The sequence below is a fragment of the Somniosus microcephalus genome, chromosome 1, assembly GCF_052327205.1.
Source record: "Somniosus microcephalus isolate GS21.2 chromosome 1, FLI_Smic_1.0, whole genome shotgun sequence".
Taxonomy (NCBI): Eukaryota; Metazoa; Chordata; class Chondrichthyes; order Squaliformes; family Somniosidae; genus Somniosus; species Somniosus microcephalus.
Genome location: NC_140987.1, coordinates 272,943,729 through 272,969,402, shown reverse-complemented (window position 1 = coordinate 272,969,402; position 25,674 = coordinate 272,943,729).

Below are 25,674 nucleotides of genomic sequence, written 5' to 3'. Positions count from 1 at the left end.
CCTCATCCTCGTCCTCCTCATCCTCCCGACCTCGTCCTCCTTGTCCTCTTCGACCTCATCCTCCTCGTCCTCGTCCTCCTCGTTCTCCTCGTCCACCTCGTTCTCCTCGACCTCGTCCTTGTCCCCCTCATCCTCCTCGTTCTCCTCGTCCTCCTCGACCTCGTCCTCCTCCTCCTCATCCTCCTCGTCCTCCTTGTCGTCCTCGTCCTCGACCTCGTTCTCCTCATCCTTGTATTCCTCCTCGTCCTCATCATCCTCCTCATCCTCGTCCTCATCCTCCTCGGCCTCGTCCTCGTCCTCCTCATCCTGGTAATCCTCGTCCTCCTCATCCTCGTCCTCCTCGTCCTCATCTTCCTCGTCCTCATCCTCAACCTCGTCCTCCTCGTCCTCGTCCTAGACCTCGTCCTTGTCCTCCTCGTCCTTGTCCTCATCCTCCTCGTCCTCGTCATCATCATCCTCCTCGTCCTCGACCTCGTCCTCCTCGTCCTCGACCTCGTCCTCCTCGTCCTCCTCGTGCTCGTCATCCTCGACCTCATCCTTCTCGTCCTCATCCTCGTCATCCTCGACCTCGTCCTCCTCGTCCTTGTCCTCCTCATCCTCCTCGTCCTCGTCCTTCTCGTCCTCGTCCTCCTCGTACGCGTCCTCCTCTTCCTCGTCCTCCTCATCCTCGTCCTCGTCCTCATCCTCCTCCTCCTCCTCGTCCTCATCCTCCTCCTCCTCCTCGTCCTTGACCTCGTCCTCCTCATCCTCATCCTCCTCATCCTCCTCGTCCTCCTCTTACTCCTCCTCATCCTCGCCCTCCTCGTCCTCATCCTCCTCGTCCTCATCGTCCTCGACCTCATCCTCCTCGTCCTCGTCATCCTCGACCTCGTCCTCCGCCTCCTCATCCTCGTCTTCCTCATCCTCTCGTCCTCGTCCTCCTCGTCCTCGTCCTCCTCGTACTCGTCCTCCTCGTACTCGTCCTCCTCGTACTCATCCTCCTCGTCCTCGTCCTCCTCATCCTCGTCCTCCTCCTCGTCCTCGTCCTCCTCCTCCTCCTCGTCCTCCTCGTCCTTCTCGTCCTCGTCCTCGTCCTCCTTCTCGTCCTCGTCCTCGTCCTCCTCCTCCTCCTCGTCCTCGTTCTCCTGTTCATCCTCCTCGTCCTCGCCCTCCTCATGCTCCTCGTCCTCGTCTACCTCGTCCTCGTTGTCCTCGTCCTCCTCGTCCTCCTCGTCCTCATCCTCCTCGTCCTCATCCTCCTCCTCCTCGTCCTCGTCCTCCTCATCCTCGTCTTCCTCCTCCGCATCCTCCTCTTCGTCCTCGTCCTCATCCTCCTCGTCCTCCTCATTCTTCTCATCCTCGTCCTCCTCCTCGTCCTCCTCGTCCTCCTCCTTGTCCTCTTCATCCTCGACCTCATCCTCCTCATCCTTGACCTCGTCCTCGTCCTTGACCTCATCCTCCTCGTCTTTGACCTCATCCTCGTCCTCCTCATCCTCGTCTTTGTCCTCATCCTCCTCGTCCTTGTCCTCATCGTCCTCCTCGTCCTCAACCTCGTCCTCCTCCTCGACCTCGTCCTCCTCATCCTCGTCCTCCTCGTCCTCGTCCTGCTCCTCGACCTCGTCCTCCTCGTCCAAGTCCTCCTCCTCCCCATTTTCCCCTTCCTCATCTTCCTCGTCCTCGTCCTCCTCGCCCTCGTCCTCCTCATCTTCCTCCTCATCCTCCTCCTCATCATCCTCCTCAACCCCGTCTTCCTCATCCTCGTCCTCCTCATCCTCCTCTTCCTCCCGACCTCGTCCTCGTCCTCCTCGTCCTCCTTGTCCTCTTCGACCTCGTCCTCCTCGTCCTCGTCCTCCTTGGCCTCCTCGTTCTCCTCGTCCACCTCGACCTCGTCCTCGTCCTCCTCCTCCTCTTCGTTCTCCTCATCCTCTTCGACCTCGTCCTCCTCCTCCTCATCCTCCTCGTCCTCCTTGTCATCCCCCTCGTACTCGTCCTCCTCGTCCTCGAGCTCGTCCTCCTCGTCCTCGTCTTCCTCCTCATCCTCCTCCTCATCCTCGTCCTCGTCCTCATCAACCTCATCCTCGTCCTACTCATCCTCCTCGTTCTCCTCGTCCTCCTCGACCTCGTCCTCCTCCTCCTCATCCTCCTCGTCCTCCTTGTCATCCTCCTCATCCTCGTCCTCCTCGTCCTCCTCGTCTTCCTCCTCGTCAGTCATCCTCGTCCTCGTCCTCCTCCTCCTCATCCTCCTCGTCCTCCTTGTCATCCTTCTCGTCGTCGTCGTCCTCGTCCTCCTCGTCCTCGTCCTCGTCATCCTCGACCTCGTCCTCCTCGTCCTCATCCTCGTCATCCTCGACCTCATCCTCCTCGTCCTCTTCCTCCTCATCCTTGTCCTCCTCATCCTCCTCGTCCTCGTCCTCGTCCTCCTCGTACTCGTCCTCTTCGTACTCGTCCTCCTCATCCTCGTCCTCCTCATCCTCATCCTCCTCGTCATCATCCTCCTCCTCTCCTCGACCTCGTCCTCCTCGACCTCGTCCTCCTCGTCCTCGACCTCCTCGTCCTCGACCTCGTCCTCCTCGTCCTCAACCTCGTCCTCCTAGTCCTCGTCCTCCTCCTCATCCTCCTCTTCCTCCTCCTCATCCTCGCCCTCCTTGTCTTCCTCATCCTCCTCGTCCTCCTCCACCTCGTCCTCGTCCTCGTCCTCCTCGTCCTCGTCTTGCTCCTCCGCGTCCTCCTCCTCGTCCTCGTCCTCCTCGTCCTTCTCGTCCTCGTCCTCCTCATCCTCCTCATCCTCGTCCTCCTCTTCCTCATCCTCGTTCTCCTCGTACTACTCATCCTCGTCCTCCTCTTCCTCGACCTCATCCTCGTCCTCCTCGTCCTCGACCTCGTCCTCCTCATCCTCCTCGTCCTCGTCCTCCTTGTCCTCATCCTCCTCGTCCTCGTCCTCCTCATCCACCTCGTCCTCCTTGTCCTGATCCTCCACCTCCTCATCCTCGTCCTCCTCCTCCTCATCCTCCTCCTCGTCATCCTAATCCTCCTTCTCGTCCTCATCCTCCTACTCGTCCTCATCCTCATCCTCCTCGTCCTCATCCTCCTCGTCCTCCTCCTTCTTGTCCTCGTCCTCACCGTCCTCGACCTCGTCCTCGTCCTCCTCATCCTTGGCCTCATCCTCCTCCTCCTCGTCCTCATCGTCCTCGACCTCGTCCTCCTCATCCTCGACCTTGTCATCCTCGACCTTGTCCTCCTCGTCCTCGTTCTCGTCGTCCTCAACCTCATCCTCCTCGTCCTAATCGTCCTCATCCTCCTCGTCCTCGTCCTCCTCATCCTCCTCGTCCTCGTCCTCCTCATACTCGTCCTCCTCGTCCTCGTCCTCCTCGTCCTCGTCCTCCTCCTCATCCTCGTCCTCATCCTCCTCATCCTCCTCCTCCTCCTCGTCCTTCTCGTCCTCGTCCTCCTCCTCCTCCTCGACCTCGTCCTCCTCGTCCTCGTCCTCCTCATCCTCTTCCTCGTCCTCCTCATCCGCGTCCTCCTCTTCCTACTCCTCGTCCTCGCCCTCCTTGTCCTCGTCCTCCTCGTCCTCGACCTCATCCTCCTCGTCCTCATCCTCATCACCCTCGACCTCGTCCTCCTCGTCCTCGTCCTCCTTGTCCTCGTCCTTGTCCTCCTCATCCTCCTTCTCCTCGTCCTCCTCATCCTCGTCCTCCTCGTGCTCGTCCTCCTTGTCCTCATCCTCCTCATCCTTGTCCTCCTCCTCATCCTCGTCCTCATCCTCCTCATCCTCCTCGTCCTTCTTTTCCTCGTCCTCCTCCTCCTCCTCGACCTCGTCCTCCTTGTCCTCGTCCTCGTCCTCCTCGTCCTCGTCCTCCTCCTCCTCGTTCTCATTCTCCTCTTCCTCCTCCTCGTCCTCATCCTCCTCGTCCTCCTCGTCCTCCTCCACCTCGTCCTCATTGTCCTCGCCCTCCTCGTCCTCGACCTCATCCTCCTCGTCCTCATCCTCGTCATCCTCGACCTCATCCTCCTCGTCCTCGTCCTCCTCGTCCTCGTCCTCCTCATACTCGTCCTCCTCATCCTCATCCTCGTCCTCCTCCTCGTCCTCGTCTTCCTCGCCCTTCTCGTCCTCGTCCTCGTCCTCCTCGACCTCCTCGTCCTTGACCTCGTCCTCCTCCTTCTCGTCCTCGTCCTCGACCTCGTCCTTGTCCTCCTCATCCTTGTCCTCATCCTCCTCGTCCTCATCGTCCTCGACCTCGTCCTCCTCATCCTCGTCCTCCTCATCCTCCTCGTCCTCGTCCTCCTCGTACTCGTCCTCCTCGTCCTCCTCGTCCTCGTCCTCCTCGTCCTCGTCCTCCTCCTCATCCTCGTCCTCGTCCTCATCCTCGTCCTCCTCGTCCTCGTCCTCCTCGTCCTCATTCTCCTCTTCCTCCTCCTGGTCCTCACCCTCCTCGTCCTCCTCGTCCTCCTCCACCTCGTCCTCATTGTCCTCGTCTGCCTCGTCCTCGACCTCATCCTCCTCGTCCTCATCCTCGTCATCCTCAACCTCATCCTCCTCGTCCTCCTCGTCCTCGTCCTCCTCTTCCTCCTCCTCGTCCTCGTCCTCGTCCTCCTCATCCTCGTCCTCATCCTCCTCTTCCTCGTCGTCCTTGCCCTCATCCTCCTCATCCTCGTCCTCGTCATCCTCGACCTCGTCCTCCTCGTCCTCATCCTCCTTGTCCTCGTCCTTGTCCTCCTCATCCTCCTCGTCCTCGTCCTCCTCGTCCTCATCCTCCTTGTCCTCGTTCTTGTCCTCCTCATCCTCCTCGTCCTCGTCCTACTCGTACTCATCCTACTCATACCCATCCTCCTCGTCCTGGTCCTCCTCACCCTCGTCCTCCTCATCTTCGTCCTCCTCCTCGTCCTTGTCCTCATCCTCCTCCTCCTCCTCCTCCTCGTCCTCCTCGTCCTCGACCTCTTCCTCCTCATCGTCCTAGTCCTCGTCCTCCACCTCGTCCTCGTTGTCCTCGTCCTCCTCGTCCTCGTCCTCCTCATCCTCATCTTCCTCCTCTGCGTCCTCCTCCTCATTCTCGTCCTCGTCCTCCTCCTCGTCCTCTTCGTCCTCGACCTCATCCTCCTCGTCCTTCACCTCTTCCTCCTCGTCCTCGTCCTCGACCTCGTCCTCCTCGTCCTCGACATCATCCTCTTCCTCCTCATCCTCCAAGTCTTTGTCCTCATCCTCGTCGTCCTCGTCCTCATCGTCCTTCTCGTCCTCGTCCTCCTCCTCCTCGACCTCGTCCTCCTCATCCTCGTACTCCTCGTCCTCGTCCTCCTCGTCCTCGACCTCGTCATCCTCGTCCTCCTCGTCCTCATCCTCCTCGTCCTCCTCATCCTCGTCTTCCTCGTCCTCATCCTCCTCGTCCTCATCCTTCTCATCCTCCTCGTCCTCCTCCTCATCATCCTCCTCAACCCCATCTTCCTCATCCTCGTCCTCCTCATCCTTCCGACCTCGTCCTCCTTGTCCTTTTCGACCTCGTGCTCCTCGCCCTCGTCCTCCTCGTTCTCCTCGACCTCGTCCTCGTCCTCCTCATCCTCCTCGTTCTCCTCATCCTCTTCGACCTCGTCCTCCTCCTCCTCATCCTCCTTGTCGTCCTCGTCCTCGTCCTCCTTGTCCTCGACCTCGTCCTCCTCGTCCTTGTCTTCCTCCTCGTCCTCATCATCCTCCTCATCCTCATCCTCGTCCTCGTCCTCCTCGGCCTCGTCCTCGTCCTCCTCATCCTCCTCCTCCTCGTCCTTGTCCTCCTCGTCCTGCTCATCCTCGACCTCGTCCTCCTCCTTCTCGTCCTCGTCCTCACCGTCCTCGACCTCATCCTCGTACTCCTCGTCCTTGTCCTCATCCTCATCGTCCTTGTCCTCATCGTCCTCAACCTCATCCTCCTCATCCTCGACCTCGTCCTCCTCGCCCTAATTGTCCACGTACTCCTCGTCCTCGTCCTCCTCGTCCTAGTCCTCCTCGTCCTCGTCCTCCTCGTCCTAATCGTCCTCGTCCTCCTCGTCCTCGTTCTCCTCATCCTCCTCGTCCTAGTCCTCCTCGTCCTCGTCCTCATCCTCCTCGTCCTCGTCCTCCTCCTCATCCTCGTCCTCATCCTCCTCCTCCTCCTCGTCCTCCTTGTCCTTCTCGTTCTCGTCCTCGTCCTCCTCCTCCTCGACCTCATCCTCCTCGTCCTCGTCCTCGACCTCGTCCTCCTCGTCCTCGCCCTCCTCGTCCTCGCCCTCCTCATCCTCGTCCTCCTCTTCCTACTCCTCGTCCTCGCCCTCCTAGTCCTCGTCCTCCTCGTCCTCGTCGTCCTCAACCTCATCCTCCTCATCCTCATCCTCATCCTCCTCGACCTCGTCCTCCTCCTCCTTATCCTCGTCCTTGTCCTCTTCATCCTCCTCGTCCTCGTCCTCCTCATACTCGTCCTCGTCCTCCTCATCCTCCTCCTCGTCCTCGTCCTCATCCTCCTCCTCCTCCTCGTCCTCGTCCTCCTCTTCCTCGTCCTCCTCCTCCTCCTCGTCCTCGACCTCGTCCTCCTCCTCGACCTCATCCTCCTCGTCCTCGGCCTCGTCCTCCTCGTCCTCGTCCTCGACCTCATCCTCCTCGTCCTCGTCCTCCTCCTCGTCCTCCTCGTCCTCGTCTTCCTCCTCCGCGTCCTCCTCCTCGTTCTCGTCCTCATCCTCCTCCTCCTCCTCGTCCTCGTCCTCCGCGTCCTTCTCGTCCTCGTCCTCCTCCTCGTCCTCCTCCTCGTCCTCTTCGTCCTCGACCCCATCCTCCTCGTCCTTGACCTCGTCCTCGTCCTCGACCTCCTCGTCCTCGACATCATCCTCTTCCTCCTCATCCTCCAAGTCTTTGTCCTCATCCTCGTCGTCCTCGTCCTCATCGTCCTTCTTGTCCTCGACCTCGTCCTCCTGGACCTCGTCCTCCTCATCCTCGTACTCCTCGTCCTCGTCCTCCTCGTCCTCGACCTCGTCATCCTCGTCCTCCTCCTCCTCGTCCTCATCCTCCTCGTCCTCCTCATCCTCGTCTTCCTCGTCCTCATCCTCCTCGTCCTCATCCTCATCATCGTCCTCAACCACATCTTCCTCATCCTCGTCCTCCTCATCCTTCCGACCTCGTCCTCCTTGTCCTCTTCGACCTCGTCCTCCTCGTCCTCGTCCTCCTCGACCTCGTCCTCATCCTCCTCATCCTCCTCGTTCTCCTCGTCCTCTTCGACCTCGTCCTCCTCCTCCTCATCCTCCTCGTCCTCCTTGTCGTCCTCGTCCTCGTCCTCCTTGTCCTCGACCTCGTCCTCCTCGTCCTTGTCTTCCTCCTCGTCCTCGTCGTCCTCCTCATCCTCGTCCTCGTCCTCGTCCTCCTCGGCCTCGTCCTCGTCCTCCTCATCCTCCTCCTCCTCGTCCTCCTCGTCCTGCTCGTCCTCGACCTCGTCCTCCTCCTTCTCGTCCTCGTCCTCACCGTCCTCGACCTCATCCTTGTCCTCCTCGTCCTTGTCCTCATCCTCATCGTCCTTGTCCTCATCGTCCTCGACCTCGTCCTCCTCATCCTCGACCTCGTCCTCCTCATCCTAATTGTCCACGTCCTCCTCGTCCTCCTCGTCCTAGTCCTCCTTGTCCTCGTCCTCGTACTCCTCGTCCTACTCGTCCTCGTCCTCCTCGTCCTCATCCTCCTCATCCCCCTCGTCCTAGTCCTCCTCGTCCTCGTCCTCGTCCTCCTCGTCCTCCTCATCCTCGTCCTCCTCCTCATCCTCGTCCTCATCCTCCTTCTCCTCCTCGTCCTTCTCGTCCTCGTCCTCCTCCTCCTCCTCGACCTCATCCTCCTCGTCCTTGTCCTCGACCTCGTCCTCCTCGTCCTCGCCCTCCTCGTCCTCGTCCTCCTCTTCCTACTCCTCGTCCTCGCCCTCCTAGTCCTCGTCCTAATCGTCCTCGTCCTCCTCGTCCTCATCCTCCTCATCCTCCTCGTCCTAGTCCTCCTCGTCCTCGTCCTCCTCGTCCTCGTCCTCCTCCTCATCCTCGTCCTCCTCCTCCTCCTCCTCCTCGTCCTTCTCGTTCTCGTCCTCGTCCTCCTCCTCCTCCTCCTCGACCTCATCCTCCTCGTCCTTGTCCTCGACCTCGTCCTCGCCCTCCTCGTCCTCGTCCTCCTCTTCCTACTCCTCGTCCTCGCCCTCCTAGTCCTCGTCCTCCTCGTCCTCGTAGTCCTCAACCTCATCCTCCTCATCCTCCTCGACCTCGTCCTCGTCCTCCTTATCCTCGTCCTCCTCATACTCGTCCTCCTTGTCCTCGTCCTCCTCATCCTCCTCCTCGTCCTCGTCCTCATCCTCCTCCTCCTCCTCGTCCTCGTCCTCCTCGGCCTTCTCTTCCTCGTCCTCCTCCTCCTCCTCGTCCTCGACCTCGTCCTCCTCGTCCTCGTCCTCCTCATCCTCGTCCTCTTCCTCATCCTCGTCCTCCTCGTCCTTCTCGTCCTCGTCCTCCTCCTCATCCTCCTCGTCCTCGACCTCGTCCTCTTCCTCGTCCTCCTCATCCTCGTCCTCCTGCTCGTCCTCCTCATCCTCGTCGTCCTTGACCTCATCCTCCTCATCCTCATCCTCGACCTCTTCCTCGTCCTCCATGTCCTCGTCCTTGTCCTCCTCATCCTCCTCGTCATCCTCCTCGTCCTCGTCCTTCTCATCCTCATCCTCGTCCTCGTCCTCATCCTCCTCGACCTCATCCTCCTCGTCCTCCACCTCGTCCTTGTTGTCCTCGTCCTCCTCGTCCTCGTCCTCCTCGTCCTCATCCTCGTCCTCCTCGTCCTCGTCTTCCTCCTCCGCGTCCTACTCCTCGTCCTCGTCCTCATCCTCCTCCTCCTCCTCGTCCTCGTCCTCCTCGTCCTTCTCATCCTCGTCCTCCTTCTCCTCGTCCTCCTCGTCCTCTTCGTCCTCATCCTCCTCGTCCTTGACCTCGTCCTCCTCGTCCTCGTACTCGACCTCGCCCTCCTCGTCCTCGACATCATTCTCGTCCTCCTCATCCTCCTCGTCTTTGTCCTCATCCTCTTCGTCCTCGTCCTCATCGTACTTCTCGTCCTCGACCTCGTCCTCCTCCTCCTCGACCTCGTCCTCCTCACCCTCGTACTCCTCGTCCTCGTCCTCCTCGTCCTCGACCTCGTCCTCCTCATCCTCGTCCTCCTCCTCCTCGTCCTCCTCGTCCTTCTCCTCATCCTCCTCCTCATCATCCTCCTCAACCCCGTCTTCCTCATCCTCGTCCTCCTCATCCTCCCGACCTCGTCCTCCTTGTTCTCTTCGACCTCATCCTCCTCGTCCTCGTCCTCCTCGTTCTCCTCGTCCACCTCGTTCTCCTCGACCTCGTCCTCGTCCTCCTCATCCTCCTCGTTCTCCTCGTCCTCCTCGACCTCGTCCTCCTCCTCCTCATCCTCCTTGTCGCCCTCGTCCTCGACCTCGTTCTCCTCGTCCTTGTATTCCTCCTCATCCTCATCGTCCTCCTCATCCTCGTCCTCGTCCTCCTCGGCCTCGTCCTCGTCCTCCTCATCCTCGTCCTCCTCATCCTCCTCATCCTCGTCCTCCTCGTCCTCATCTTCCTCGTACTCATCCTCAACCTTGTCGTCCTCGTCCTAGACCTCGTCCTTGTCCTCCTCGTCCTTGTCCTCATCCTCCTCGTCCTCATCATCATCATCCTCCTCGTCCTCGACCTCGTCCTCCTCGTCCTCGACCTCGTCCTCCTCGTCCTCCTCGTGCTCGTCATCCTCGACCTCATCCTCCTCGTCCTCATCCTCATCATCCTCGATCTCGTCCTCCTCGTCCTCGTCCTCCTCGTCCTTGTCCTCCTTATCCTCCTCGTCCTCGTCCTCCTCGTCCTCGTCCTCCTCGTACTCGTCCTCCTCTTCCTCGTCCTCCTCATCCTCGTCCTCCTCCTCGTCCTCATCCTCCTCCTCCTCCTCGTCCTCGTCCTCTTCGTCCTTCTCGTCCTCGTCCTCCTCCTCCTCCTCGTCCTTGACCTCGTCCTCCTCGTCCTCGTCGTCCTCCTCGTCCTCGTCCTCCTCGTCCTCCTCTTACTCCTCCTCATCCTCGCCCTCCTCGTCCTCGTTCTCCTCGTCCTCGTCGTCCTCGACCTCATCCTCCTCGTCCTCGTCCTCGTCATTCTCGACCTCGTCCTCCTCATCCTCGTCCTCCTCCTCGTCCTTGTCCTCATACTCCTCCTCCTCCTCCTCCTCCTCGTCCTTCTCGTCCTCGTCCTCGTTCTCCTCTTCATCCTCCTCGTCCTCGCCCTCCTCGTGCTCCTCGTCCTCGTCTACCTCGTCCTCGTTGTCCTCGTCCTCCTCGTCCTCGTCCTCCTCGTCCTCGTCCTCCTCCTCCTCGTCCTCGTCCTCCTCCTCGTCCTCCTCATCCTCGTCTTCCTCCTCCGCATCCTCCTCCCCGTCCTCGTCCTCATCCTCCTCCTCCTCCTCGTTCTCGTCCTCCTCGTTCTTCTCGTCCTCGTCCTCCTCGTCCTCCTCCTTGTCCTCTTCGTCCTCGACCTCATCCTTGACCTCGTCCTTGACCTCATCCTCCTCGTCCTTGACCTCATCCTCGTCCTCCTCATCCTCGTCTTTGTCCTCATCCTCCTCGTCCTCATCCTCATCGTCCTCCTCCTCCTCCTCGACCTCGTCCTCCTCATCCTCGTCTTCCTCGTCCTCGTCCAGCTCCTCGACCTCGTCCTCCTCGTCCTCGTCCTCCTCCTCATTTTCCTCGTCCTCGTCTTCCTCGTCCTCGTCCTCCTCGCCCTCGTCCTCCTCATCTTCCTCCTTGTCCTCCTCCTCCTCCTCATCATCCTCCTCAACCCCGTCTTCCTCATCCTCGTCCTCCTCATCCTCCTCTTCCTCCCGACCTCGTCCTCGTCCTCCTCATCCTCCTTGTCCTCTTTGACCTCGTCCTCCTCGTCCTCGTCCTCCTTGGCCTCCTCGTTCTCCTCGTCCACCTCGTCCTCCTCGACCTCGTCCTCGTCCTCCTCATCCTCTTCGTTCTCCTTGTCCTCTTCGACCTCGTCCTCCTCCTCCTCATCCTCCTCGTCCTCCTTGTCATCCTCCTCGTCCTCGTCCTCCTCGTCCTTGAGCTCGTCCTCCTCGTCCTCGTCTTCCTCCTCATCCTCCTCCTCATCCTCGTCCTCGTCATCCTCAACCTCATCCTCGTCCTACTCATCCTCCTCGTTCTCCTCGTCCTCCTCGACCTCGTCCTCCTCCTCCTCATCCTCCTCGTCCTCCTTGTCATCCTCCTCGTCCTCGTCCTCCTCGTCCTCCTCGTCTTCCTCCTCGTCCTCGTCATCCTCGTCCTCCTCGACCTCGTCCTCCTCCTCCTCATCCTCCTCGTCCTCCTTGTCATCCTCCTCGTCCTCGTCGTCCTCGTCCTCCTTGTCCTCGTCCTCGTCATCCTCGACCTCGTCCTCCTCGTCCTCATCCTCGTCATCCTCGACCTCGTCCTCCTCGTCCTCTTCCTCCTCGTCCTCGTCCTCATCCTCCTCCTCCTCCTCGTCCTCGTCCTCCTCATTCTTCTCGTCCTCGTCCTCCTCCTCGTCCTCCTCGTACTCCTCCTTGTCCTCTTCGTCCTCGACCTCATCCTTGACCTCGTCCTCGTCCTTGACCTCATCCTCCTCGTCCTTGACCTCATCCTCGTCCTCCTCATCCTCGTCTTTGACCTCATCCTCCTCGTCCTCATCCTCATCGTCCTCCTCGTCCTCCTCATCCTCGTCTTCCTCATCCTCGTCCTGCTCCTCGACCTCATCCTCCTCGTCCTCGTCCTCCTCCTCATTTTCCTCATCCTCGTCTTCCTCGTCCTCGTCCTCCTCGCCCTCGTCCTCCTCATCTTCCTCCTTGTCCTCCTCCTCATCATCCTCCTCAACCCCGTCTTCCTCATCCTCGTCCTCCTCATCCTCCTCTTCCTCCCGACCTCGTCCTCCTCGTCCTCCTTGTCCTCTTCGACCTCGTCCTCCTCGTCCTCATCCTCCTTGGCCTCCTCGTTCTCCTCGTCCACCTCGTCCTCCTCGACCTCGTCCTCCTCATCCTCTTCGTTCTCCTTGTCCTCTTCGACCTCGTCCTCCTCCTCCTCATCCTCCTCGTCCTCCTTGTCGTCCTCCTCGTCCTCATCCTCCTCGTCCTTGAGCTCGTCCTCCTCGTCCTCGTCTTCCTCCTCATCCTCCTCCTCATCCTCGTCCTCGTCCTCCTCGGCCTCGTCCTCGTCATCCTCAACCTCATCCTCGTCCTACTCATCCTCCTCGTTCTCCTCGTCCTCCTCGACCTCGTCCTCCTCCTCCTCATCCTCCTCGTCCTCCTTGTCATCCTCCTCGTCCTCGTCCTCCTTGTCCTCCTCGTCTTCCTCCTCGTCCTCGTCATCCTCGTCCTCCTCGACCTCGTCCTCCTCCTCCTCATCCTCCTCGTCCTCCTTGTCATCCTCCTCGTCCTTGTCGTCCTCGTCCTCGTCATCCTCGACCTCGTCCTCCTCGTCCTCATCCTCGTCATCCTCGACCTCGTCCTCCTCGTCCTCTTCCTCCTCATCCTTGTCCTCCTCATCCTCCTTGTCCTCGTCCTCCTCCTCCGCATCCTCCTCCTCGTCCTCGTCCTCATCCTCCTCCTCCTCCTCGTCCTCGTCCTCCTCGTTCTTCTCGTCCTCATCCTCCTCTTCGTCCTCCTCGTCCTCCTCCTTGTCCTCTTCGTCCTCGACCTCATCCTTGACCTCGTCCTCGTCCTTGACCTCATCCTCCTCGTCCTTGACCTCATCCTCGTCCTCCTCATCCTCGTCTTTGTCCTCATCCTCCTCGTCCTCATCCTCATCGTCCTCCTCGTCCTCAACCTCGTCCTCCTCATCCTCGTCTTCCTCGTCCTCGTCCTGCTCCTCGACCTCGTCCTCCTCGTCCTCGTCCTCCTCCTCATTTTCCTCGTCCTCGTCTTCCTCGTCCTCGTCCTCCTCGCCCTCGTCCTCCTCATCTTCCTCCTTGTCCTCCTCCTCATCATCCTCCTCAACCCCGTCTTCCTCATCCTCGTCCTCCTCATCCTCCTCTTCCTCCCGACCTCGTCCTTGTCCTCCTCGTCCTCCTTGTCCTCTTCGACCTCGTCCTCCTCGTCCTCGTCCTCCTTGGCCTCCTCGTTCTCCTCGTCCACCTCGTCCTCCTCGACCTCGTCCTCGTCCTTCTCATCCTCTTCGTTCTCCTTGTCCTCTTCGACCTCGTCCTCCTCCTCCTCATCCTCCTCATCCTCCTTGTCATCCTCCTCGTCCTCGTCCTCCTCGTCCTCGAGCTCGTCCTCCTCGTCCTCGTCTTCCTCCTCATCCTCCTCCTTATCCTCGTCCTCGTCCTCCTCGGCCTCGTCCTCGTCATCCTCAACCTCATCCTCGTCCTACTCATCCTCCTCGTTCTCCTCGTCCTCCTCCTCCTCATCCTCCTCGTCCTCCTTGTCATCCTCCTCGTCCTCGTCCTCCTCGTCCTCCTCGTCTTCCTCCTCGTCCTCGTCGTCCTCGTCCTCCTCGACCTCGTCCTCCTCCTCCTCATCCTCCTCGTCCTCCTTGTCCTCGTCCTCGTCATCCTCGACCTCGTCCTCCTCGTCCTCATCCTCGTCATCCTCGACCTCGTCCTCCTCGTCCTCTTCCTCCTCATCCTTGTCCTCCTCATCCTCCTCGTCCTCGTACTCGTCCTCCTCCTCGTCCTTCTCGTCCTCGTCCTCCTCCTCCTCGTCCTTGTCCTCCTCGTCCTCGACCTCGTCCTCCTCCTCTTCCTCCTCCTCGTCCTCACCCTCCTCATCCTCGTCCTCCTCCTCCTCGTCCTTCTCGTCCTCGTCCTCCTCCTCCTCGCCCTTGACCTCGTCCTGCTCGTCCTCGTCCTCCTCCTCGTCCTCCTCCTCGTCGTCCTCGACCTCATACTCCTCGTCCTCATCCTCGTCATCCTCGACCTCGTACTCCTCGTCCTCCTCTTCCTTGTCCTCGTCCTTGTCCTCCTCGTCCTTGTCCTCCTCCTCGTCCTCGCCCTCCTCGTCCTCCTCGTCTTCCTCCTCCGCGTCCTCCTCCTCATCCTCGTCCTCATCCTCATCCTCCTCCTCCTCCTCGTCCTCGCCCTCCTCGTGCTCCTCGTCCTCGTCTACCTCGTCCTCGTTGTCCTCGTCCTCCTCGCCCTCGTCCTCCTCCTCCTCGTCCTCATCCTCGTCGTCTTCCTCCTCCGCATCCTCCTCCTCGTCCTCGTCCTCATCCTCCTCCTCCTCCTCGTCCTCATCCTCCTCATTCTTCTCGTCCTCGTCCTCCTCCTCGTTCTCCTCGTCCTCCTCCTCGTCCTCGACCTCATCCTCCTCATCCTTGACCTCGTCCTCGTCCTTGACCTCATCCTCCTCGTCCTTGACCTCATCCTCGTCCTCCTCATCCTCGTCTTTGTCCTCATCCTCCTCGTCCTCGTCCTCATCGTCCTCCTCGTCCTCAACCTCGTCCTCCTCCTCCTCGACCTCGTCCTCTTCATCCTCGTCCTCCTCGTCCTCATCGTCCTTGACCTCATTATCCTCGTCCTCGTCATCCTCGACCTCGTCCTCCTCCTCCTCCTCCTCATCCTTGTCCTCCTCGTCCTTCTCGTCCTCGACCTCGTCCTCCTTGTCCTCGTCCTCGACCTCATCCTCCTCATCCTCCTCATCGTCCTCGCCCTCCTCATCCTCCTCGTCCTTGTCGTCCTCGTCCTCGTCGTCCTCGTCCTCCTCGTCCTCGTCCTCGTCCTCCACCTCCTCCTCGCCTTCCTCCTCCGCGTCTTCTTCCTCGTCCTCGTCCTCATTCTCCCCCTCCTCCTCATCCTCATCCTTCTCGTCCTCGCCCTCGTCCTCATCCTCCTCGTCCTCCTCATCATCCTCCTCCTCAACCCCGTCTTCCTCATCCTCATCCTCCTCACCCTCCTCATCCTCCCGACCTCATCCTCGTCCTCCTCGTCCTCCTTCTCCTCTTCGACCTCGTCCACCTCGTCCTCGTCCTCCTTGGCCTCCTCGTTCTCCTCGTCCACCTCGTCCTCCTCGACCTCGTCCTCGTCCTTCTCATCCTCTTCGTTCTCCTTGTCCTCTTCGACCTCGTCCTCCTCCTCCTCATCCTCCTCATCCTCCTTGTCATCCTCCTCGTCCTCGTCCTCCTCGTCCTCGAGCTCGTCCTCCTCGTCCTCGTCTTCCTCCTCATCCTCCTCCTTATCCTCGTCCTCGTCCTCCTCGGCCTCGTCCTTGTCATCCTCAACCTCATCCTCGTCCTACTCATCCTCCTCGTTCTCCTCGTCCTCCTCGACCTCGTCCTCCTCCTCCTCATCCTCCTCGTCCTCCTTGTCATCCTCCTCGTCCTCGTCCTCCTCGTCCTCCTCGTCTTCCTCCTCGTCCTCGTCGTCCTCGTCCTCCTCGACCTCGTCCTCCTCCTCCTCATCCTCCTCGTCCTCCTTTTCATCCTCCTCGTCCTCGTCGTCCTCGTCCTCCTTGTCCTCGTCCTCGTCATCCTCGACCTCGTCCTCCTCGTCCTCATCCTCGTCATCCTCGACCTCGTCCTCCTCGTCCTCTTCCTCCTCATCCTTGTCCTCCTCATCCTCCTCGTCCTCGTACTCGTCCTCCTCCTCGTCCTTCTCGTCCTCGTCCTCCTCCTCCTCGTCCTTGTCCTCCTCGTCCTCGACCTCGTCCTCCTCCTCTTCCTCCTCCTCGTCCTCACCCTCCTCATCCTCGTCCTCCTCCTCCTCGTCCTTCTCGTCCTCGTCCTCCTCGCCCTTGACCTCGTCCTCCTCGTCCTCGTCCTCCTCCTCGTCCTCCTCCTCGTCGTCCTCGACCTCATACTCCTCGTCCTCATCCTCGTCATCCTCGACCTCGTACTCCTCGTCCTCCTCTTCCTTGTCCTCGTCCTTGTCCTCCTCGTCCTTGTCCTCCTCCTCGTCCTCGCCCTCCTCGTCCTCCTCGTCTTCCTCCTCCGCGTCCTCCTCCTCGTCCTCGTCCTCATCCTCATCCTCCTCCTCCTCCTCGTCCTCGCCCTCCTCGTGCTCCTCGTCCTCGTCTACCTCGTCCTCGTTGTCCTCGTCCTCCTCGCCCTCGTCCTCCTCCTCCTCCTCGTCCTCATCCTCGTCGTCTTCCTCCTCCGCATCCTCCTCCTCGTCCTCGTCCTCATCCTCCTCCTCCTCCTCGTCCTCATCCTCCTCATTCTTCTCGTCCTCGTCCTCCTCCTCGTTCTCCTCGTCCTCCTCCTCGTCCTCGACCTCATCCTCCTCATCCTTGACCTCGTCCTCGTCCTTGACCTCATCCTCCTCGTCCTTGACCTCATCCTCGTCCTTCTCATCCTCGTCTTTGTCCTCATCCTCCTCGTCCTCGTCCTCATCGTCCTCCTCGTCCTCAACCTCGTCCTCCTCCTCCTCGACCTCGTCCTCTTCATCCTCGTCCTCCTCGTCCTCATCGTCCTTGACCTCATTATCCTCGTCCTCGTCATCCTCGACCTCGTCCTCCTCCTCGTCCTCCTCCTCATCCTTGTCCTCCTCGTCCTTCTCGTCCTCGACCTCGTCCTCCTTGTCCTCGTCCTCGACCTCATCCTCCTCATCCTCCTCATCGTCCTCGCCCTCCTCATCCTCCTCGTCCTTGTCGTCCTCGTCCTCGTCGTCCTCGTCCTCGTCCTCCTCGTCCTCGTCCTCGTCCTCCACCTCCTCCTCGCCTTCCTCCTCCGCGTCTTCTTCCTCGTCCTCGTCCTCATTCTCCCCCTCCTCCTCATCCTCATCCTTCTCGTCCTCGTCCTCGTCCTCATCCTCCTCGTCCTCCTCATCATCCTCCTCCTCAACCCCATCTTCCTCATCCTCATCCTCCTCACCCTCCTCATCCTCCCGACCTCATCCTCGTCCTCCTCGTCCTCCTTCTCCTCTTCGACCTCGTCCACCTCGTCCTCGTCCTCCTTGGCCTCTTTGTTCTCCTCGTCCACCTCATCCTCCTCGACCTCGTCCTCGTCCTCCTCATCCTCCTCGTTCTCCTCGTCCTCCTCGACCTCGTCCTCCTCCTCCTCATCCTCCTCATCCTCCTTGTCCTCCTCCTCGTCCTCCTCATCCTCGTCGTCCTCCTCATCCTCGTCCTCGACCTCGTCCTCGTCCTCCTCGTCCTCGTCCTAGACCTCGTCCTCATCCTCCTCGTCCTCGACATTGTCCTCCTCGACCTCCTCCTCCTCAACTTTCTCCTCCTCGTCCTCCTCATCCTCAACCTTGTCCTCCTCATCCTCGTCCTCCTCTTCCTCATCCTCGTTCTCCTCATCCTCCTCATCCTCGTCCTCCTCTTCCTCGATCTCGTCCTCGTCCTCCTCATCCTCGACCTCGTCCTCCTCATCCTCCTCGTCCTCGTCCTCCTCGTCTTCCTCGTCCTCGTCCTCCTCATCCTCCTCGTCCTCGTCCTCCTCGTCTTCCTCGTCCTCATCCTCCTCATCCTCGTCCTCCTCATCCTCCTCGTCCTCATCCTCCGCCTCCTCGTCCTCATCCTCCTCCTCCTCCTCCTCGTCCTCCTCATCCTCGTCCTCCTCCTCCTCATCCTCCTCCTCCTCCTCCTCGTCCTCCTCATCCTCGTCCTCCTCATCCTCCTCGTCCATCTCGTCCTCATCCTCCTCCTCGTCCTCGTCCTCGTCCTCCTCGTCCTTGTCCTCCTCCTCCTCTTCCTCATTGTCCTCCTCCTCCTCGTCCTGCTCATCCTCGACCTCGTCCTCCTCCTTCTCGTCCTCATCCTCACCGTCCTCGACCTCGTCCTCCTCCTCCTCGTCCTCGTCCTCCTCGTCTTCCTCGTCCTCATCCTCCTCATCCTCGTCCTCCTCATCCTCCTCGTCCTCATTGTCCTCATCCTCCGCCTCCTCCTCCTCATCCTCCTCCTCCTCCTCCTCCTCGTCCTCCTCATCCTCGTCCTCCTCCTCCTCCTCCTCGTCCTCCTCATCCTCGTCCTCCTCCTCCTCATCCTCCTCGTCCATCTCGTCCTCATCCTCGTCCTCGTCCTCCTCGTCCTCGTCCTCATTGTCCTCCTCCTCCTCGTCCTGCTCATCCTCGACCTCGTCCTCCTCCTTCTCGTCCTCATCCTCACCGTCCTCAACCTCGTCCTCCTCGTCCTCGTCCTCATCCTCCTCGTCCTCCTCCTCATCATCCTCCTCAACCCAGTCTTCCTCATCCTCGTCCTCCTCATCCTCCTCGTCCTCCCGACATCTTCCTCGTCCTCCTCGTCCTCCTTCTCCTCTTCGACCTCGTCCACCTCGTCCTCGTCCTCCTTGGCCTCTTTGTTCTCCTCGTCCACCTCATCCTCCTCGACCTCGTCCTCGTCCACCTCATCCTCCTTGTTCTCCTCGTCCTCCTCGACCTCCTCCTCCTCATCCTCCTTGTCCTCCTCCTCGTCCTCGTCCTCCTCATCCTCGTCCTCCTCGTCCTCGTCTTCCTCGTCCTCCTCGTCCTCGACATCGTCCTCCTCGACCTCCTCCTCCTCCTCGACATTCTCCTCCTCGTCCTTGTCCTCCTCATCCTCCTCATCCTCGTCCTCGTCCTCCTCATCCTCAACCTCCTCATCCTCGTCCTCCTCTTCCTCGTCCTCGTTCTCCTCATCCTCCTCATCCTCGTCCTCCTCTTCCTCGATCTCGTCCTCCTCATCCTCGACCTCGTCCTCATCCTCCTCATCCTCCTCATCCTCGTCCTCCTCATCCTCCTCGTCCTCATTGTCCTTGTCCTCATTGTCCTCATCCTCCGCCTTCTCGTCCTCGTCCTCCTCCTCGTCCTCCTCATCCTCGTCCTCCTCCTCCTCGTCCTCCTCATCCATCTCGTCCTCATCCTCCTCGTCCTCCTCGTCCTCCTCCTCCTCCTTGTCCTCCTCCTCCTCGTCCTGCTCGTCCTCGACCTCGTCCTCCTCCTTCTCATCCTCACCGTCCTCGACCTCGTCCTCGCCCTCCTCGTCCTCGTCCTCATCCTCCTCGTCCTCGTCCTCATCTTCCTCCTCGACCTCGTCCTCCTCGTCCTCCTCCTCATCCTCGTCCTCCTCGTCCTCGACCTCATCCTCCTCGTCCTCGTCCTCGTCATCCTCGACCTCCTTGTCCTCGTCCTCCTCCTCCTCATCCTCGTCCTCGTCCTTCTCGTCCTCGTCCTCCTTTTCATCCTCCTCGTCCTCGTCGTCCTCGTCCTCCTTGTCCTCGTCCTCGTCATCCTCGACCTCGTCCTCCTCGTCCTCATCCTCGTCATCCTCGACCTCGTCCTCCTCGTCCTCTTCCTCCTCATCCTTGTCCTCCTCATCCTCCTCGTACTCGTCCTCCTCCTCGTCCTTCTCGTCCTCGTCCTCCTCCTCCTCGTCCTTGTCCTCCTCGTCCTCGACCTCGTCCTCCTCCTCTTCCTCCTCCTCGTCCTCACCCTCCTCATCCTCGTCCTCCTCCTCCTCGTCCTTCTCGTCCTCGTCCTCCTCGCCCTTGACCTCGTCCTCCTCGTCCTCGTCCTCCTCCTCGTCCTCCTCCTCGTCGTCCTCGACCTCATACTCCTCGTCCTCATCCTCGTCATCCTCGACCTCGTACTCCTCGTCCTCCTCTTCCTTGTCCTCGTCCTTGTCCTCCTCGTCCTTGTCCTCCTCCTCGTCCTCGCCCTCCTCGTCCTCCTCGTCTTCCTCCTCCGCGTCCTCCTCCTCGTCCTCGTCCTCATCCTCATCCTCCTCCTCCTCCTCGTCCTCGCCCTCCTCGTGCTCCTCGTCCTCGTCTACCTCGTCCTCGTTGTCCTCGTCCTCCTCGCCCTCGTCCTCCTCCTCCTCCTCGTCCTCATCCTCGTCGTCTTCCTCCTCCGCATCCTCCTCCTCGTCCTCGTCCTCATCCTCCTCCTCCTCCTCGTCCTCATCCTCCTCATTCTTCTCGTCCTCGTCCTCCTCCTCGTTCTCCTCGTCCTCGACCTCATCCTCCTCATCCTTGACCTCGTCCTCGTCCTTGACCTCATCCTCCTCGTCCTTGACCTCATCCTCGTCCTTCTCATCCTCGTCTTTGTCCTCATCCTCCTCGTCCTCGTCCTCATCGTCCTCCTCGTCCTCAACCTCGTCCTCCTCCTCCTCGACCTCGTCCTCTTCATCCTCGTCCTCCTCGTCCTCATCGTCCTTGACCTCATTATCCTCGTCCTCGTCATCCTCGACCTCGTCCTCCTCCTCGTCCTCCTCCTCATCCTTGTCCTCCTCGTCCTTCTCGTCCTCGACCTCGTCCTCCTTGTCCTCGTCCTCGACCTCATCCTCCTCATCCTCCTCATCGTCCTCGCCCTCCTCATCCTCCTCGTCCTTGTCGTCCTCGTCCTCGTCGTCCTCGTCCTCGTCCTCCTCGTCCTCGTCCTCGTCCTCCACCTCCTCCTCGCCTTCCTCCTCCGCGTCTTCTTCCTCGTCCTCGTCCTCATTCTCCCCCTCCTCCTCATCCTCATCCTTCTCGTCCTCGTCCTCGTCCTCATCCTCCTCGTCCTCCTCATCATCCTCCTCCTCAACCCCATCTTCCTCATCCTCATCCTCCTCACCCTCCTCATCCTCCCGACCTCATCCTCGTCCTCCTCGTCCTCCTTCTCCTCTTCGACCTCGTCCACCTCGTCCTCGTCCTCCTTGGCCTCTTTGTTCTCCTCGTCCACCTCATCCTCCTCGACCTCGTCCTCGTCCTCCTCATCCTCCTCGTTCTCCTCGTCCTCCTCGACCTCGTCCTCCTCCTCCTCATCCTCCTCATCCTCCTTGTCCTCCTCCTCGTCCTCCTCATCCTCGTCGTCCTCCTCATCCTCATCCTCGACCTCGTCCTCGTCCTCCTCGTCCTCGTCCTAGACCTCGTCCTCATCCTCCTCGTCCTCGACATTGTCCTCCTCGACCTCCTCCTCCTCAACTTTCTCCTCCTCGTCCTCCTCATCCTCAACCTTGTCCTCCTCATCCTCGTCCTCCTCTTCCTCATCCTCGTTCTCCTCATCCTCCTCATCCTCGTCCTCCTCTTCCTCGATCTCGTCCTCGTCCTCCTCATCCTCGACCTCGTCCTCCTCATCCTCCTCGTCCTCGTCCTCCTCGTCTTCCTCGTCCTCGTCCTCCTCATCCTCCTCGTCCTCGTCCTCCTCGTCTTCCTCGTCCTCATCCTCCTCATCCTCGTCCTCCTCATCCTCCTCGTCCTCATCCTCCGCCTCCTCGTCCTCATCCTCCTCCTCCTCCTCCTCGTCCTCCTCATCCTCGTCCTCCTCCTCCTCATCCTCCTCCTCCTCCTCCTCGTCCTCCTCATCCTCGTCCTCCTCATCCTCCTCGTCCATCTCGTCCTCATCCTCCTCCTCGTCCTCGTCCTCGTCCTCCTCGTCCTTGTCCTCCTCCTCCTCTTCCTCATTGTCCTCCTCCTCCTCGTCCTGCTCATCCTCGACCTCGTCCTCCTCCTTCTCGTCCTCATCCTCACCGTCCTCGACCTCGTCCTCCTCCTCCTCGTCCTCGTCCTCCTCGTCTTCCTCGTCCTCATCCTCCTCATCCTCGTCCTCCTCATCCTCCTCGTCCTCATTGTCCTCATCCTCCGCCTCCTCCTCCTCATCCTCCTCCTCCTCCTCCTCCTCGTCCTCCTCATCCTCGTCCTCCTCCTCCTCCTCCTCGTCCTCCTCATCCTCGTCCTCCTCCTCCTCATCCTCCTCGTCCATCTCGTCCTCATCCTCGTCCTCGTCCTCCTCGTCCTCGTCCTCATTGTCCTCCTCCTCCTCGTCCTGCTCATCCTCGACCTCGTCCTCCTCCTTCTCGTCCTCATCCTCACCGTCCTCAACCTCGTCCTCCTCGTCCTCGTCCTCATCCTCCTCGTCCTCCTCCTCATCATCCTCCTCAACCCAGTCTTCCTCATCCTCGTCCTCCTCATCCTCCTCGTCCTCCCGACATCTTCCTCGTCCTCCTCGTCCTCCTTCTCCTCTTCGACCTCGTCCACCTCGTCCTCGTCCTCCTTGGCCTCTTTGTTCTCCTCGTCCACCTCATCCTCCTCGACCTCGTCCTCGTCCACCTCATCCTCCTTGTTCTCCTCGTCCTCCTCGACCTCCTCCTCCTCATCCTCCTTGTCCTCCTCCTCGTCCTCGTCCTCCTCATCCTCGTCCTCCTCGTCCTCGTCTTCCTCGTCCTCCTCGTCCTCGACATCGTCCTCCTCGACCTCCTCCTCCTCCTCGACATTCTCCTCCTCGTCCTTGTCCTCCTCATCCTCCTCATCCTCGTCCTCGTCCTCCTCATCCTCAACCTCCTCATCCTCGTCCTCCTCTTCCTCGTCCTCGTTCTCCTCATCCTCCTCATCCTCGTCCTCCTCTTCCTCGATCTCGTCCTCCTCATCCTCGACCTCGTCCTCATCCTCCTCATCCTCCTCATCCTCGTCCTCCTCATCCTCCTCGTCCTCATTGTCCTTGTCCTCATTGTCCTCATCCTCCGCCTTCTCGTCCTCGTCCTCCTCCTCGTCCTCCTCATCCTCGTCCTCCTCCTCCTCGTCCTCCTCATCCATCTCGTCCTCATCCTCCTCGTCCTCCTCGTCCTCCTCCTCCTCCTTGTCCTCCTCCTCCTCGTCCTGCTCGTCCTCGACCTCGTCCTCCTCCTTCTCATCCTCACCGTCCTCGACCTCGTCCTCGCCCTCCTCGTCCTCGTCCTCATCCTCCTCGTCCTCGTCCTCATCTTCCTCCTCGACCTCGTCCTCCTCGTCCTCCTCCTCATCCTCGTCCTCCTCGTCCTCGACCTCATCCTCCTCGTCCTCGTCCTCGTCATCCTCGACCTCCTTGTCCTCGTCCTCCTCCTCCTCATCCTCGTCCTCGTCCTTCTCGTCCTCGTCCTCCTCGTCCTCGTCCTCACCTTCCTCCTCCGCATCCTCCTCGTCCTCGTCCTCATCCTCCTCCTCCTCCTCATCCGCCTCATCCGTCTCGTCCTCGTCCTCCTCCTCGTCCTCCTTGTCCTCCTCCTCGTCCTCTTCTTCCTCGACCTCATCCTCCTCATCCTTGACCTCGTCCTCGACCTCCTCATCCTCGTCTTTGTCCTCATCCTCGTCCTCATCGTCCTCCTCAACCTCGACCTTGTCCTCCTCCTCCTCAACCTTGGCCTCCTCATCCTTATCGTCCTCGTCCTCGTCCTGGACCTCGTCCTCATCCTCCTCGTCTTCCTCGTCCTCATCCTCGTCCTCATCCTCCTCCTCCTCCTCATCCTTGTCCTCCTCGCCCTTCTCGTCCTCGTCCTCCTCCTCCTCATCCTCGACCTCGTCCTCCTTGTCCTCGTCCTCGACCTCATCCTCCTCGTCCTCCTCATCCTCGTCCTCATCCTCCTCTTCCTACTCCTCGTCCTCACGCTCCTCATCCTCCTCGTCCTCGTCCACCTCATCCACTGCGTCCTCATTGTCCTCGTCCTTGTCCTCCTCGTCCTCGTCTTCCTCCTCCGCGTCCTCCTCCTCGTCCTCGTCCTCATCCTCCTCCTCCGCCTCGTCCTCCTCGTCCTTCTCGTCCTCGTCCTCCTCCTCATCCTCCTCGTCCTCCTCCTCGTCCTCTTCCTGATCCTCCTCGTCCTTGACCTCGTCCTCGTCCTCAACCTCGTCGTCCTCAACCTCGTCGTCCTCAACCTCGACCTCATCCTCGTCCTCCTCATCCTCCTCGTCTTTGTCCTCATCCTCCTCGTCCTCGTCCTCATCGTCCTCCTGGTCCTCGACCTCGTCCTCCTCCTCCTCGACCTCGTCCTCCTCATCCTCGTCGTCCTCGTCGTCCTCCTCCTCCTCCTCGTCCTCATCCTCCTCGTCCTCCTTGTCCTCATCCTTCTCCTCCTCGTCCTCCTCCTCATCCTCCTCCTCGTCCTCCTCCTCCTCATCCTCCTCCTCCTCCTCCTCGACCTCGTCCTCCTCGTCCTCATCCTCCTTCTCCTCATCCTCATCCTCCTCGTCCTCCTCATCCTCGTCTTCCTTGTCCTCGTCCTCGTCCTCCTCATCTTCCTCCTCGTCCTCCTCCTCATCATCCTCCTCAACCCCATCTTCCTCATCCTCGTCCTCCTCATCCTCCTTGTTCTCCCGACCTCGTCCTCGTCCTCCTTGTCCTCTTCGACCTTGTCCTCCTCGTCCTCGTCCTCCTTGACCTCCTCGTTCTCCTCGTCCACCTCGTCCTCCTCGACCTCGTCCTCCTCATTCTCCTCGTTCTCCTCGTCCTCGTCCTCCTCCTCCTCCTCATCCTCCTTGTCATCCTCCTCGTCCTCGTCCTCGTCCTTGTCTTCCTCCTCATCCTCGTCGTCCTAAAAATCCTCGTCCTCGTCCTCCTCGGCCTCGTCCTCCTCGTCCTCGTCTTTCTCGTCCTCGTCCTCGTCGACCTCGTCCTCCTCGACCTCGTCCTCCTCGTCCACGTCCTCGACCTCGTCCTCGTCCTCCTCATCCTCGTCATCCTCCTCGTCCTTGTCCTCCTCTTCCTCATCCTCGTTCTCCTCGTCCTCCTCATCCTCGTCCTCCTCTTCCTCGACCTCGTCCTCGTCCTCTTCCTCGTCGTCTTCCTCCTCCTGCTCGTCCTCCTCGTCCTCCTTGTCCACGTCCTCCTCCTCCTCATTCTCGTCCTCCTCCACCTCAACCTCCTCATCGTCCTCCTCGTCCTCCTCATCCTCGTCCTCCTCCCCGTCCTCCTCGTTCTCGTCCTCCTCGTCCTCGTCCTCCTCGTCCTCCTCCTCCTCGTCCTCATCCTCTTCCTCCTCCTTCTCGTCCTCCTTGTCCTCGAATTCGTCCTCGTCCTCCTCGTACTCGTCCTCCTCGACCTCGTCCTCCTCGTCCTCATCCTTCTCCTCGTCCTCGTCCTCATCCTCCTCCTCCTACTCGTCCTCGTCCTTCTCGTCCTTGTCCTACTCCTCCTCCTCCACCTCGTCATCCTAGTCCTCATCCTCGACGTCGTCCTCGTCCTCCTCCTCCTCGTCCTCCTCTTCCTCCTCCTCATCCTCGCCCTCCTCGTCCTCCTCATCCTCATCCACCTTGTCCTCCTCGTCCTCTTCCTCCTCATCCTCGTCATCCTCGTCCTCGTCCTCCTCTTCCTCCTCCTCATCCTCGTCGTCCTCGCCCTCCTCGTCCTCCTCGTCATCCTCGTCCTCCTCGTCCTTCTCGTCCTCGTCCTTGTCCTCCTCCTCCTCGACCTTGTCCTACTCGTCCTCATCCTCAACCTCATCCTCCTCGTCCTCGTCCTCCTCCTCCTCGTCCTTGTCCTCCTCCTCGTCCTCGTCCTCCTCCTCCTCGTACCTGTCCTCGTCCTTCTCCTCGTCCTCATGCTCATCCTCCTCCTCCTCCTCGTCCTCATCCTCCTCATCCTCCTCCTTGTCCTCCTCGTCCTCGACCTCCTCCTCCTCATCCTCGACCTCGTCCTCCTTATCCTCGTCCTCCTCGTCCTCCTCCTCCTCGTCCTCGTCGTCCTCATCCTCCTCCTCGTCCTCCTCCTCATCATTCTCCTCAGCCCCGTTCTCGTCGTCCTTGTCCTCCTCATCCTCCTCGTCCTCCCGACCTCATCCTCGTCCTCCTCGTCCTCCTTGTCCTCTTTGACCTCTTCCTCCTCGTCCTTGTCCTCCTTTGCCTCTTCGTTCTCCTCGTCCACCTAGTCCTCCTCGTCCTCATCCTCTTCGTTCTCCTCGACCTCGTCTTCCTCCTCCTCATCCTCCTTGTCCTCCTCCTCATCCTCGGCCTCGGCCTCATCCTCGTCCTCCTCATCCTTGTCCTCCTCGTCCTCCTCGTCCTCGACCTCGTCTTCCTCGTCCTCGACCTCGTCCTCCTCGTCCTCGTCCTAGACCTCGTCCTCGCCCTCCTC